A 15,570-nucleotide genomic window follows, 5' to 3' on the forward strand; every position below is an offset into this window, starting at 1 on the left:
CGTTTCCCTCTCCCAAATGCACTAACAAAGGCACCATTTCGGGGGGGGGGGGGGGGTTCGATGCCCCGAAACCGCTGGTTACGCCACTGGTTCACTGCCTGCAGAAAAAAAATAAATAAATAAAAAATCCGTAGTCTGCAAACTCTGGAAGAAATCATTCTGCATGCTTTGTGCTACACCCACATCTGGAACATTGGGCTTCTTTGGAAGATTTGCCTCGTAACTCTAGCTATTGGCGAAGCTGCAGTTGCAGGTGCAGCTGCCCTTTCAAAGTGGGCTCCCTGTTAACCCAAGTGCCACGTGGCGGTAATCTTTCATCCCATCCGGCAATATACCCGATTTGTATGTACCTTAAGTACTTTTACGTACTTTTTGGGGTGACTTCAGTATCTCACAAAATACTTTTGAAACTGGTCAGTATCCTACTTTTATGCTGCGGATCTGTAGAAGCTGGGGGGGGGGGGGGGGGGAGGCCCGGCATCTCATATAGGGTCATAGCGAGCGATCTCGGCTATACAAATGTTAATAATTCAGAGGCATTGTTCATTGGAACAGTAAAGGTAGTTTGATTACTGCAAGCTTTGCAAAGAAACCGGAACCGAAAGTTCCACGCCGAGGACTGCGAGGTGACGCGGGTTCGAACCCTCGCACCGGCTGTGCTGTCTGGAGGTATTCCCTGGTTTTCCGAAGACTTTTCAGACGAATGTCGGCACAGTTCAACCTGAAGTCGGCCCAGGACGCATACAAACCTCCTGTCCCGCACTCTCTCCATCTGTCCGTCTGTATGCTGCTCATAGCCACAGTTGCTTCGCGGTGCCACACGTAATTAAAAAAAAAGAACCGAAGGGCTCGGAATCTTTAACCACAAGTGCCGAGAAACATCCCTGTAGTGCCCCGTAAACTCAAGGCATTGGACGGGCCCTTTTGGGTACAGGATGCGTTGTGGGACCCAAGTTGTTGGATCGGCCGGCTAAGATAACACACACGAGCTGGAGCGGGTCGGACCCTATAGCGTCACATAAACTGCGCTTGATGTTTCGTGACCGTTTATGGGTTATATGTGACACCAAAGACAGAAGCACAAAGAAGCGAATCTCCATTTCTGTTATATAGCGTAATAACATGAATGAAAGAAAGAAAAAATCTTCCTACTATCAAAGCCCAGCCTTCAAGGAAGGGCTGTTCCCATCTATAGCTGAGGTCATCCCTGAATTATCGCTGAGCGTTCCATATAGGAGAGCACCAGATAACGCGCGGCGACAAAGCATCTTTATCTCGGTATACTAAATAGGGGCGTCGAGATAAAAGAACGGTATGTCGATAAATGGATGCATTTGCCACTACACGTGGACACCACGGAGGAGGGGAAAGCGAGATAAAACGGAAAAGACAAAACGCTTACTGATATGGCTCACGATTTACTTCGCCTTCTTCTTTTGTGTCAGGGCAGCGAATTATCTTATAAATTAAAAAGAGTCTCATGTTATGCCAGGACCGACTTCACGGGGAAGCGTGCCTGCATTTCTACAAAAAAATCTGCAAAAAAAAGAAAAGGAAATCCGAGTAGCTGTGCAACCTTTGGCACTTACGAGGGTGGTTCCATAAGTTTCCGGCCCGAGGTAGAAAATGCGCACGAATTTGAAAATGCGATTAAGGACACGTGGCGCCATCTGTCGGAGGGCCGGAGCACCATCCTCAACCCTCTCCATGCTTTTGTCGGTTGGAGAGCGGCATTTCAAACAGCCAGGGTGCACTCTTCAGTTAAAATGAAAAAAATCGAGTACCGCGCTGTGATAAAATTCTTGACAGAAGAGGGACTTTCGCCTAAAGAAATTAAAGCGCGACTGGACAACATGTACAGCGAAGCCTCTCCGTCGTACACAACGGTAAAAGACTGGGCTATGCAGTTTCGACTGGGGCGAGAGTCCATTGAAGATGATCCACGCGATGGTCGTCATGTGGAAGTGGTGACACAATAAAATTTGTCTCTTGTCGAGGAGGAAGTGCTGAGCGACAGGCGTCTGAAGGTGAAGGAAATCTCAGAAAGGCTGGGGCTTTCCAAAACAACCGTTCTTCGCATCATCGGCGAGGGCCTTCACATGAAAAAGGTCAGTGCGAGATGGGTGCCACGACTTCTCTCGTCAGTTCAAAAGCAACAGCGCGTCGTCTGTGCCAAAGAGTTTTTGGAGCTCTGTCAAGAGAACGAAGAAGAAATATTGGAGTCAATTGTCACAGGGGATGAGACTATGGTGCTCTACTATGATCCCCTTTCGAAAAAGGAGTCGATGGAATGGCGCAAACCAGGAGAAGCACCCTTAAGAAAAGCCAAGGTCACACAACCCACAAAGAAGATCATGGCAACAATATTTTGGGATTGTCACGGGATCCTCCTCATCGACTTCAAAGAGAGGAACACCACAGTGAATACGACTTATTATGCTTCACTCCTGCACCGACTACGAGACGCCATCAAGGAAAAGAGGCGCGGCAGGTTGAGTCGAGGTGTCCGGTTGCTCCAGGACAATGCCCCTGTCCACACGGCTTCTGTTGCCAAGGCTGCACTGAAGGAGTGCGGATTCGAAGAAATCCACCACCCATCCTACAGTCCAGACTTGGCACCGAGTGACTGCTTCCTGTTCTTAAACGTGAAGAGGGATCTCAGAGGACGGAGATTTCAAAACGATAGTGAGGTGCAAGAGGCAGTTTCAGCATTTTGCGGACAAAACTTCGGACTATTTTTTCAAGGGTATAAGAATGCTGGTTGAAAGGTGTCAAAAGTGCGTCGAAGTTAAGGGTGACTATGTCGAAAAGTGATACACTTGTTTCGTCTCTATGACTATTAAAAGTTGGTCGGGCCAGAAACTTATGAAACCACCCTCGTACCAGTTCGTGTGTCTGAGTGGTTAGGGCGTTGGCCATGTCACGTCGAGAATGGGAGGTACGCGGGTTCGAATCCCGGTGCCGGCTGTGCTCTCTGGGGTTTTTCCTGGGTCATCCTCAGACACTGTGAGACATATGTCAGCACAGTTCCCATAGAAGTCGGCCCAGGACGCGCATTCGCCAGGGCCAGGGCGCACGCACGCTACCCGATGCTTAGCTGAACTTCCCATATACAGCTGTGGCTGTAAAAACCTGAGACGGCACAGGCCAGACATCAGGGCGAGTGAGACGGCAACAGGGATGCCCAGCACTTGTGTAGCCCACCCTCAAGCGGTCGCTCTCGTGACAAAATCGCCATCTTATCTTGGGTGACGTCATGTTTACGTCATGCGACTTTCCTTATATTCTGTGTTAGCGCTCGTCGCCATTTCCCTGCCAGCACGAAACGATTAGACGAACGTATTTCGCTGGCGTAATTTATACGATGCTCCTTACTGGAGTTACTCATCCGAAGCCTGAAGGCATCGCACTCTAATTTCGAAGCCTAGATCGCAAGACATTCCTTCCGTTTCGTCATTTAGAATGCCCTAGCTGCTACGCGGTGAAGTTCTGTTTTTCGAGTGCGCCATACACACGCCATCCGCATATTGTTCTTCCTTGACAGGCACTGGAGTCTTATTTCTTTGCACAACGTTCAGTTACCTCAATCGAGCATTACTTGCACGTGGCAATGCAAGGAGTATGTAATATAATTAATATTCAAAAAACACCACGATAATCAGCGTCAAAATAGCGCGCAGATATAGCGAATAGGGGTGTATCAACCCTTGTGGGGCATATGACCCGAGACGAACCGGCCCTGCAGCACGGCCACGCCCTCGCCATTGTTACGTCACATCCCGTTACACTAGTTATTCGGTTGGGTCCCTCCCTCCCTCACGCTACAACATACAAGGGATTCGGCCGACGACGTCGAGTAAAGCTAACCGGGCCCAAGCATGAATGCCAACGCTTTTTGACGGTCCAAGAGGCACACTTTGTTCAAGTAAGTACAAAGTTTAGGTTGTTTGGTCACAACACCAAGTAAGCATACATGTGCGTGTGTTTGGTACCTTGACAAAGACCTCGGGTTCTGTCGTCAGCAATACTGAACTGTTTGGTTCGAAGAGGACATGCTAGTACACTAGCTGTTAAGCAAGCAACGGTAAACAGGCCGGCATCGTGCCATAGCATCCGCGTCAGCATTGCCCACGACTGCGTGTCATTCAAGATGAAGAAGACGATCAAGAACAAACATAAACTTTTACTGGTAGAAAGCGCAACATTCGATACCGTAATGTGAATCCGTTCTGCTACTTGTACGGCACAAGAAAAACAGAGGTCGCAAGAAGGACTACATAGAACTAACGCTCTGTACATAACATGTAACATAGAACTAACGAATGTGCACATGTGAAGGGGGAGTGATGTCGAACCCAACTGCCATACGACCAGGCAGTTCCCATGGGCGCCGGTCTGACCCAAACGCTTGCCTCCGGTAGCCAAGCGCTTTGAGGCCCCGACAACAAAAAAAGTTGTTTTGTTGAGACAACAAAAAAAGAACAATTTGCTACTGCACATTGCGCAAGACGTTCTTTGGGTTTTGGGCGTACGCGGTGGTGACGCCTTATTTGGGCACCCTATACTGTGAACCCTCGTTATTATGACCATGGTCGTTCCCGAAAATTTTGGTCATAATGCGGAATTGTCATATTAAAGGGAGAGATTTGCAGAAGTTTCACTGCATTGTTCCCCAGGAGTATGGTCGTAACGCGCGTATGTCAGATTATCGGGGGTCATATTAACGAGGGTTCACTGTATTCTAAAGGTTACTATAGTATCGCCTTCGTTGTGTTGATCGACGCAGTACAACCAGCAGTTATCGTAACATTATTATCGAAATTTGGTTTAACTAACCAGCTCATACGGCCAGCCTTGAACTCGAACTTTCGACGGTCTCTATGTAGGCTACACACATGCGTAAGCAACGTACGATAACATTTTGCTCGTGCCAGATCCCCGCTCCGCTAGCCATGCAAAGGACGACGTGGAGAGCCACTCAAAATAAAACGGACCTTGTGAAGACGGAACTGTGCATTTTCAAAAAAAAAAAAAAAAAAAAAGAAAGGAAAACGAGAGACCCGCCCGAGCGATTCACAAGAAGGAAAGCAGCCTCAATAACTGCAAAAGCAAATCGACACTTCTCTCCGTACCACAAGCAAGTGCTATACACTCGATGACAGAAACTCGAGTCTCTCGAGATGAGCGTACGCCCTTGCGGCGAGATTGTCTTTGGAAGCACCACACAAGCGATGTGTATGTTTTTATTTTTTTAACCGTGTCAACGGGGCTTGGTAGACATTCCACATTTTAAGTACAAAGAGGGTCGGAGATGTTCGTAGAGCTTGGGACGAAAGTTTGCGGAACACAGCACCGGCGTATATTCTGTCCATCTCTCAGTTGGTATGTGTGTCCGCTCCGGTTTGCTGCTAAGGCTGTCGCTCCTATCCGTGCATTCACACGAGGACATCCTCACGGAAGCTTCTAGTGGAAGAAAAAGCATAAAACTGCTTACGGAGCCCAAGTTCCGCCCCGTGTTATGTTAAGCATTCACACGGTACCGGAGTATCGGGAGTGACGTACTGCGCACTTAGCAGACGACACTTAGCAGATGGCACAGTCTACGTCTTTACCTGTCGTCTGCTACGGAATATCTTGTGGCTTTGTCACAGTTAGCAGTATCAATGCCAATGCCACCTAGATACCGAAGGTACCTATACCTAGATACCTATCTAGGTGGTGTTGCTTGGAAGCAGACGACAATGCTGGGTGACGTCACGGAATCCGCCTCCGGACGAACCGTCGTAGCACGGTCTCTCAATACTCTTAGTATATAGAAGAGTATTATATATACAGAAGAGTATTGAGAGACCGTGGTCGTAGTATGGACGGAGCTCTGTTTTCCGCTCTTCGCATTTCGGTTTCGGTTTGCTATTGTCATCATTTACGAATTAATTACTCGCGCAAAATGAATGCGAATGTTGTATTCGGTATCGAGGGGATGGTTCGTGTTCGGTATGATGCTCACCATTTTTTTTTTTTTTTTTTTTTGAATCATTGCGAAGTCTCCCTTTAAGTACACGCGAGGTGTATGACAAAAAGAACGCGAGAAGGTTGCGTTCCTGCAAGAGGTGCAGGCGAAAAGAATGAGCCGATACAGTGGTGACCTGTGTTGCGTGCAAAATGGAAAGCGCTGCGCACATGGGTATCCATCATCTGCAGTGTGCTTTGTAGATGCGCTACGCTCTTACTTCCTTCGTGAAAGTGGCAACGAAACATCCCAATGAGAAGCAGGTTTCATTTTCACTGGACGCTTGAAAGCATACTACCTATTATAAAATATTGCCATCTAGTGTTCTCTCTGCGGATCGTTATCTTGTGATCGGAAACCATTATGTCACTTTCGGTTTCCCTCGGAGCCTATACGCTCAGCACTGGACGGTATGTGGTTCTGTCCTCAATTCCATTTGTGACGTAATTCACGTGCGTTACGTCATAGTCATTGCTATAATGTGCCACGCCAAAATAGCACAGTGAAGAGCAAACGGTATATCTCTTTATCATTCTTTTCTCTTTAGCCCCTGCGAAACATAGCGGACCGTTAATGCACGTCCGATAAGACCGTGAACGTCCCATATAACGGTTACGTCAAAAACCGCAGACATTGCCACCACGCAACGATGATCACCACTGGACCGCAAACATTTGTACTGCAGCTGGGGAGATTAGCTTCCTTCGAAGTCAACGAAATGGCACATGCCCACTGGGTTAATGAAAAGAAAAAGACCCGAACTCAAATCCGAGACCCAGGCCGATTACACGAACTTCTCCGCCTGGTGGGCCGAATTACGAGTCCCACCAACACCGCACGTAGAATAAAAGCCCGAACGCTTAAACGACATGACATGGTCATAAAGACTGCGCCAATCACGATGGCGCTTCGGCGGCCGTAGCTATGGAGATGGAGGTGGTGTTGGAATTTTTCGTTTTTGCTTGCGGCGTATGGTGCAACAAGTAACGTGCACTCTTGAGCAAGAACGATTATCGCACCTGACCTCTAGAGCACGAGAGAGGTATTTGATCTGCACGCCCTGAAGAGACCCCTCAACTCCTTCAGATAACCCGTAAGAGAATGAGTGGTGTTGACGTCACGCGGTGACGTATAAAGTACCCCGCAGACCTGTACCCGAGAAACGTCATCATGACGTTGGTAGACAGACTGAAACCGAAACAAATCGGAAGGGGAGGGCTGGGCTCCACGAATAGGCACTTGTTCGCTGCCTACTATTGAACGAAAAGTACGACCGAAGGTCGCGTACCTGTCAGGGACCATCGTAATCCCCTCAAGACCGTGGCTTTCGGGCGCGACCTTGTTCGCCCCCAAGCTTCCAGCGTAGTTCAACTCTACCAAATTGGTGGCGCTGTCAAACACTATGACGTCATTTGTTTACAAACAGGGAGAGGTCTATTTTCAGCGGGAAATGAGACCTAGCGGTTGCGCGCAAGCTCCATGCTACGTCACACCAGTAGGCCTCCGAGGTCAAGCCGCATCGCTCATGGCTGCCCCTTCATGGCGTTCTTGTATATAGTAAATTGCGCAATTTATTTTTACTTTTATTCCGCGTCAGCGCCGCGAGGCAACTGTGGCTATGGGCGGCGCGCTGACGTGGACAGATGGAGAGAGGACAGCGTGAAGGGGGGCGACAGGGGAGGGTAAATGAGACACTGTACAGTGAAAATATTGTTAATGGTGGGAGGTGATATTCTGCTTCATTAACGAAGCAGGATGACATTTTATTGCTGCCAATAAAACGCGGCCGGGGTGTCGTGCGCTGAGATTTCTGTGTGTAACACGCATCATGTATAACAACAGGCACCCGTTGATCTCAACGGGATTTTGACCCGTCATCACCCTGCGTGTCATACAAGGTCGATCACTGGCGGTGCTATGCGGAAATGTATCCGTGTATAGAACGCACTCATAGATTACACGCACGGCCCATTTTTGCAACTGTTTTCGTGCGTAACACGGTACGGTTAAAATTGTGGTAACCCTCAGTTGACCAAAATTATACCCACGGTGCAATCACCAGCGATGGCCACTAACTACTTCTACAGTAGTTTAACTATAACTACTAACTACTTCGCGATTGAGTAGCTTAGCTGGTAGTTCAACTACTTTTCAGGGGAGTAGTTAAATCTACTGTGCAATGTATTTTAACTACATCTATAACTACTTAACGTTGTCCATCAACACCGATCCCTTGTAGTGTTCTTGGACACCTAAATATGAATCACAGGCAGTGATAATGATATTTAAAATACACTCTTGTGCCTATACGTCGCTTAATTCACATACTGTCTTAAAATCCACTGCCTGTCTCTTGTATATTATGTCGCGTCTCCGCAAGGATGTAACATGACCAATGCTCACCTCCTCACCGCACGCGCAGGACGCGGCGAACTTTGGCTCATGCTATTGCTGCGATCGTCAAATACAAAGCTTGCGGGAGATTCTTTTTGTGCCTACTCGATAAACTAAGTTGCAGAATTATTTCACAGCAAATGAGGCTTCACTAGACAAGCATTAAAAGTGAAGATCAAACAAGTAGCTCAAGGTAAAAGTCGGAAGCACAATCGTGCCGTAAAGCTTGCGGCAAATCAGTTCGCGCCCGCAGAAACCTAACTATAGTTAACTACTCGAAATAGTAGTTTAACTAGTAGTTGCCACTACATTTCTGAAAGTAGTTGATAACTACTTTTTAACTACAATCAGGTAGTTTAACTACATGTATTTAACTACTGGCCATCACTGGCAATCACAGTGAGAGCGTAATATAACGCCTGCCTGGTCGAGTAGGCTTAAATTTCAGGCTTTCCTATAACGAAAATTTGCAAATGAATACTAAGTGACGCGATAAAAGAAGAAAACAACAACAACTTTATTTTAAGATGATGAATGGGGGTTTCATCGCCAGAGGCGCGAACGAAAAAAGATTGAAAACGAAAGTCATTTGAGTGCAAGAAAAGGTCTCCGACCAATATCATTGCGATAACATTTAGTATTATCTGCCGTTTGTCCTTACAGGCGGCTTTCTTCTTCTTTTTTTCCGGCAACTGTATACGGCACGCGAACCAGCTTTATCAGTTGGGATAACAATGGTCCGACAAGGTCAGACTTTGCAATGCCTAGTCCTAAGGAAACAATGCACTTTCCACGAACCGTTTATCAAGTCCGGCACACGACCATCTCCGGCATCATCGTTTTTTTTATTAAAAAAAAAAAAAGGGGGGGGGGGCAAAGCGGTATTGTGCACAGCTCAACAGTCCAGCCCATTGTAGACAGTGGATTATGCACAAAAGGTTTCAAATGACTCGCATGCTACAATCAGGGGCGGATCTAGGATTTTTCCGAGGGGGTGGGGTCCGCTATGGACAAGTGCCAGGTGCATGCTGGGATTGGTCCATTGAACCCTATGTTCAAGCCTGGAATTGAGGGGGGGGGGGTCAGGACATCCGGACTCCCCCCCCCTCCCCCTAAATCCGCCCTGGCTACAATGAACGGAAATTGGTTCCTCGTTATCACACACAAATAAGGGAAGAATCACATAAGAAAAAAAGAAAAAAAAAAGGAGAGGAAAGTGTAGGGTGCACCTCAATGCAAAAACACATGAGCACCAAATATTATTTATACGCAGTGATTTATCCAGATCCCCCCCCCCCCCCAACTTTTGGCGACACCCCCAAAACAGTGAACACACCCAGGGGCAGATCCAGGATTTTTCTGGGAGGAGGGTCCAGCCTTGGTGAGCATGGTAAATACACCGTCTAGGTAAACACTGTGTGAAGACAGAAACTGAGGAGGCGGTCAGGGCGTCTTGACCCCCCTCTAGATCCGCCCCTGATACCATAACCAACGAAAAGCCTGCAGCTGAGGGACGAAATGCAGGGGATGTACCATACCACCCCAACACTCCCAGCTCGCAGCTCTGGAAATGCGAAAACCCCTCTCCTGTTCAATGCTAAACGTTGCCGGGTTGTCCTTGAGTAGTCCCAAGCCCATGCTCAAGCCGGGGACACTCTCGCCCTTCTACCTGGACATGGCTCAAATTAGACATTTTTGAACATGGTGACGTGCCCGGCTAGCTCAGTCGGTAGAGCACGAGACTCTTAATCTCGGGGTCGTGGGTTCGAGCCCCACGTTGGGCGCTTCTTTTTTTTTTTTTTTTTCGCCTTCGTTTTTTAATTATCACTTTCATTCAACCATAGCCTCCAGAAATTCCACCACAGCCTTCCTTCCCTCTCTCTGCCTGAGGGAACGGCAGCGTCCGTGACGTACGGTCGCCAAAACAACCGCGATGCGGCACTCAACCGGCCACAATGGTGGTAGTTGCGCCGCTTTGAATGCCACAAAGAATATGTGGGTTAAACACACTCTCTCCTTTTGCTACGCTTCAAATAACCACACAAACGCGCAAAAAAAATGATGAGCTACATAGGGACAACCAAGCCGCAAGGATGCGTTGGCTTGTGTGAGTGCGGGATCTACAGCTGATTTGCGTGCATAGTTGACCACATACAGTGAAGCTGCAGTTTCATTTGCAAGTAAGTTTTCGTCAATCCAATGCGTACTTTTAGCTTTTTTTTTACTCGTTGATTATGTGGGAAAGAAACTGTTTCCTGAAACAAGCCACATGCAAATAACTAAGTCACTCCAATCGTTTAATTGCAATACTGGCAACCTGTTTCGTTACAATTGTACTTTTGTATGGTAGCGAGGAAAAAGAAAGAAAAAGTGCCCGAGGAATGACGCTTACACGCAGGGGAGCCCTCACATGTGTCACAGCTGTAATTCCGGTCAAAATAATTGATCTAATCGCGTTATAAATTAGTCCTTAAACTTCACACATAAGTGGGGACATTGCCATTTTTTATTTCTGCTAGGAAAAAAAAAAAAAAAAGAAACAAGAAAAACAGGGAGGTCGGGGAATAGTGACCAACGAAGGGAAGAGATTACTATACTTTTCAAAAGAAGCGAACACAAGAAAGAAAATAAGACTAACGACAATTTTGCATCGAAGCCATTTATTTATTTATTTTTCAATTCAACATACCATGCGCAGACGCTGACAGGCGAAGGTGGTACAACAGCAGGAAGGAGGTGGGGATAGATATAGCTAGATAGATCGAGTTATTACGCGTCCTGAGCGAACTTCAAGGGGAACTCTGTCGACATCTGTCTGGAATATCTCCCCTGAAACGGGGGAACTTTAGTCGGTACAGACGGCCGCGAACCCACCACCCATCCAGTCCTTAAAGTTCCCACAACACACGGTGTATCTATTTATTGATATCATAGTGCAGGGGGAAGGAGTGCTCGTGTCACTTATACATGTATTAACAATGCAATATACGCGTAATTTTGAACACGCAGTTAATTGGAGACAGTTGAGAGGTGGATTCTTTAGGGTGTCTCGAGTACCGAGTAACTGTCATCGGCACCTGGGTTAACCTCATCATTCCACGACACTGAAATCGAAGAATGCAAGATCCCTGAATGGTCATTTAACCGCATGCACTAAGCCAGGTCACCCAGAACGACGGCCCATCCGCTGCTGGGTGTCATATAGCGCGTTGTACGAAACTGTTCGTTCGGTGAGCGACATAATATACTTTTCTTCTACTATACTTCTCCAAGGACCACATGTTCTACACTCTAAAAACTGAACTTCACTGCATTGCACGCTCTGCGCCAACCATTGCCACGAATGTTAGGGTTGTCTCTTCTGATTCGAAGAGAGAGAGCGGGGTACGCCTCTTTGTGTCAATTTGGATATATGATAATTGACACAAAAAGGCGTACGCCTCCCTCTCTCTTCGAATCACAAGCGATAACCCTAGCATTCGTGGCAATGGTTGGCGCAGAGCGTGCTATGCGGTGAAGTTCAGTTTTTAGAGTGTAACATCAAATGTGCTTCGCAGAGTTTATTGTCGCACTCAAATATTATCACCCTCCCGAATTGGCTCTGGCCATGTTGCCATTGACCTTGTTTGTGCACCATCCGGTAGACCTCACGGTTGTTGATGGGCACCGTTCAAAATAAAGTATTATTAGTGAGTTTTAGCATACCGTTGATAAAGTTATCGGCTCTATCGGAACCAATCGCACTCGTGCGTGACTCAGAATCTTATCCACTAGTTGGTTCCGGTTGATACGGTGAGACGCTAGCCACGTGATCAACGGTCTGCTAAAACTCTCTGTTATTCTGTCTACCGTACGTTATATTACATAGCGCACGATGGACAGAATGTATGTTCATGTACATGGACATAGTGAATTAGGCGGCGCGAAAATCGATTCCACTTGTAGCTGGATGAGGCCGCACTGCGCATGACGTGGCACAAAAGAGTCCCTCTGACACGCAACATTTAATAATAAAAAAAAGTACAATTGGACGGAAATGGAGTGATATTCGCGTCGTACTGTCAGTTCTCGTCCGCTCAATCGTTCCCGCCATCGGTGCAAGTGTATTGTGCATTCGTTAGCGCATAGCTGTCCACCTGGTCCGCTTTCCTTTCAGGCACTGCCAGTTTCGTTTCAACGTGAAAGTGTTCCCCATCCATGTGTACCCACCAACGATACGTCACACGAACTTTACGTTCCTTTTTAATCTGCTCGCTGCTTTAAATTGGCACTAAAGCGCAAAAAATTTCTCTATATACCAAAAAGAGCTGTATACGTACCAAAGCGGTGTGTACTTCTTAAGAAAGTCTATACGGAACTTTTGTTCCTAGGGATCTCATAAACCACGCTAAAGTGCTACACGACACAGGCACGGGCGTGTTCCTCTCGAGTTTATGTAGGGAGCGACGCATATTTGAAGGCATTGAAGCGAACCACTGAATTTCGGTGAATTAAAGTTTGTCAGATTTCCAATACACGGCAGTCTATGGGAGATGCGACACCTGCCAAAACAGTTTTTTTTTTCTTTTGCTTTATTTGGTACATCTTTTTAAACCGTTATTCTATCTTGTAACACCCACCGCATATTTTATTTTTTTAAATTCGGCATGTTCCGAAGAGCTCCGGACTATGCTCTTGCATATGGTGCTACACGCCGAAATTGACGTTGCCCGGTATTGCACTTTTCTTCCTCCGGGGCATGATAGTTCGGAAAAAAAAAAAAGAAAAAAAAGAACCCCCTTTGTAACACTTTGATCAGCTGGTCAACGGGGTTCAAGTACACGTGGAACACTCCAACGCAGGAAACAAAATTCTTTGCGTTCTCAGTGCCCTCCCACTGAGCTGCTCTCGGCCCGTATTCCTCCTTCTCCCTAGTGAGTATAGCTGCCGATTTTTCGGCATCTATTCCTGGCGCGAACATTTTAAAACACCGAAAATATCCCAATTTAACGAAACACATAAATGCGGAAAAGCACCCGCCGAATCCGCCCAGGAATAAATGCCGAAAACGCGGAATCCTACGTACTTATTACTGCTGCACCTATTTATTACGTCAGAGCACTTTACCTCGCTATCTCCGCTGGCCGTGTGCATAAGATACGCCGCGAGACAACTATGGCCATAAGTTCGTGGAAGACGGTGACGCCAGAGCTAGGACTGAACCCGCAACATTGGGATACCCACACACCTCGTATACTGGGTACCACATTTTGAAAACCTGTACATCCGTCGTCTCTTCCCTGCATTCATTATCGTGGAAAAGGTTGGTAATTCGGCAGAACAGCACGGGATCATACCGTGTATTCACACGAGCGACATCCTTACGAAATATTCTAGTGGAAGAAAAAACGAAAACACTGCTCACAGAGCCGATGTTCCGTCCCGTGTTCACACGGTGCGGAAAATCGGGAGTGGTGCGCACACTGCGCATTTAGCAGACGACACTTAGCAGGCGACACCGTCAGCTTGTTTTCCTGTCGTCTGCTACAGAATATCTTGTTGCTGTCTAGCAGGATATTCCACACGGTTAGCAGTGTACATGAGGACACGACTGTGAGCGGTCGCGCTCATGTGAAAGCAGAAAGCTATGACGCTTTTCGCATCTTCCGCTTCTAGGGGAATGTCGCTCGTGTGAATACACGGATAGGGACACAAAAGTGCTATATCGTCACCCTCAGGCCATATCGCAGAGTATATGACCGATTTCCCGTTACACTGGCTTATCTCTGACCGGAAAAAGCACAGGCTCACAGGAACGAAGTGCTATCTACCCTTGAACCATGCTGTGAGCCTTACGTGGTTTACGATATTAGGATTCCTCCTCGCCGAGATATGGTGCAAGTGCGTACCCGTTGTGGCAACTGTAATCACATGCTTTAAATATAGAAGTACACTTCCCAGCCGATTTTGATGTCGAAGCAACTACGAGATGAGTACCACGTTCAAGAAAACGCGTGCACTGTAAGGCATTGCACTAAGAGTATAAGTACGATACAAAAGCATAGTACCCTAACGCTGTCAATGCGTTTAAGTTCACGTTGTACGGCTAACATGTACCTGCCTCTGCACGGATTGTATTACAGGATCTATATCGAAACGCATGGATTATTGACACTTTGAGGTGGTGTCCTCGAAACATTTCCCCACAGTCTCCGAGACCCAAATACGAATTAATTATACTTACAATTTCTGCGCTATCTTACAAAGTGATAAGATGCGAAGCTGAGTGGGTTCCGGGAACTCGAAATATCATACACGTTCTCGAACAGTGAAATATACTATTACTAGACACACTAAAAGTTAATGTCGGCAGACAAAAACTTCAAATTAAAATAGGCGGGCATCAAAACTTGCTGTCCCCGTATCATCTTCAATGAGAGGACAATAGTGTAGGACTTGGCAATGCAAACACAAAAAAAATGAAAGAGAATGAAACAACGGAGAAGACATGCCAACAAGTCCTTCTGACCGTCACGCACGCCATCTTCCGTTTTGTCGTCTGCTACAAAAGCTGGAAGCAGACGACAGTGTTTCGCCGCCCGCGCGACAAAAAAGGACGACACTGCAGGTCGTCCACCCAGAAACCGAGCGACGAACCGAAGCACGAACAAAAGGAATCCGAAGAACTCCGCCCCGGAAAACGGAAGCCGCTCACACTGCCGGCAGTCCAACTTTTCCGGACATCTGCCGAAACACAACCATGAAAAATAGGCGCGGTACATAGCGTGACGGTATGCCATTTCCAGACTGTGACGTAATAACGACGGTTTAGTTTCGAAATGTCCTAATTCTCTTTTTTAAACTTTGGAAACGTATGATAGTAACCCTTTATAGTGGGCTGCCATTGTGAAATCCTGCGTAGAGATCCTGTCCAAAAGTGAAGGGGGAAAAGTGAAATGCGTGGATGACATATTCTGGCCACGGCTGCTGACAGAGAAATCAAAACGAAATTTTAAAAAAGGAAAAAAGAAAAAGAAAGAAAAGGAACAGCTATCAGTTTTAAAGTAGCTGTGAGGTGGTTCCCCACACATATTTTGGATGAGTTCTTGCAAAAGAACTATGAGCGCAGGTGACCTGAAATACGGCTGCACAACTTTCAAAAACTCTCCGCTCTTTCAAAGGGCGGG

At 46.9% G+C, this 15,570-nt stretch overlaps 1 non-coding gene across 1 annotated transcript; it reads left to right on the plus strand.

The window, feature by feature from the left end:
- Positions 1-10,115: 10,115 nt before the first annotated feature.
- Trnak-cuu (transfer RNA lysine (anticodon CUU)) lies at positions 10,116-10,188 on the plus strand. Its single transcript has one exon. It is a non-coding gene; the product is annotated as a tRNA-Lys (tRNA).
- The last annotated feature ends 5,382 nt before the right edge of the window (positions 10,189-15,570 follow it).

Source organism: Ornithodoros turicata, chromosome 4 (genome assembly GCF_037126465.1).
Source record: "Ornithodoros turicata isolate Travis chromosome 4, ASM3712646v1, whole genome shotgun sequence".
Taxonomy (NCBI): Eukaryota; Metazoa; Arthropoda; class Arachnida; order Ixodida; family Argasidae; genus Ornithodoros; species Ornithodoros turicata.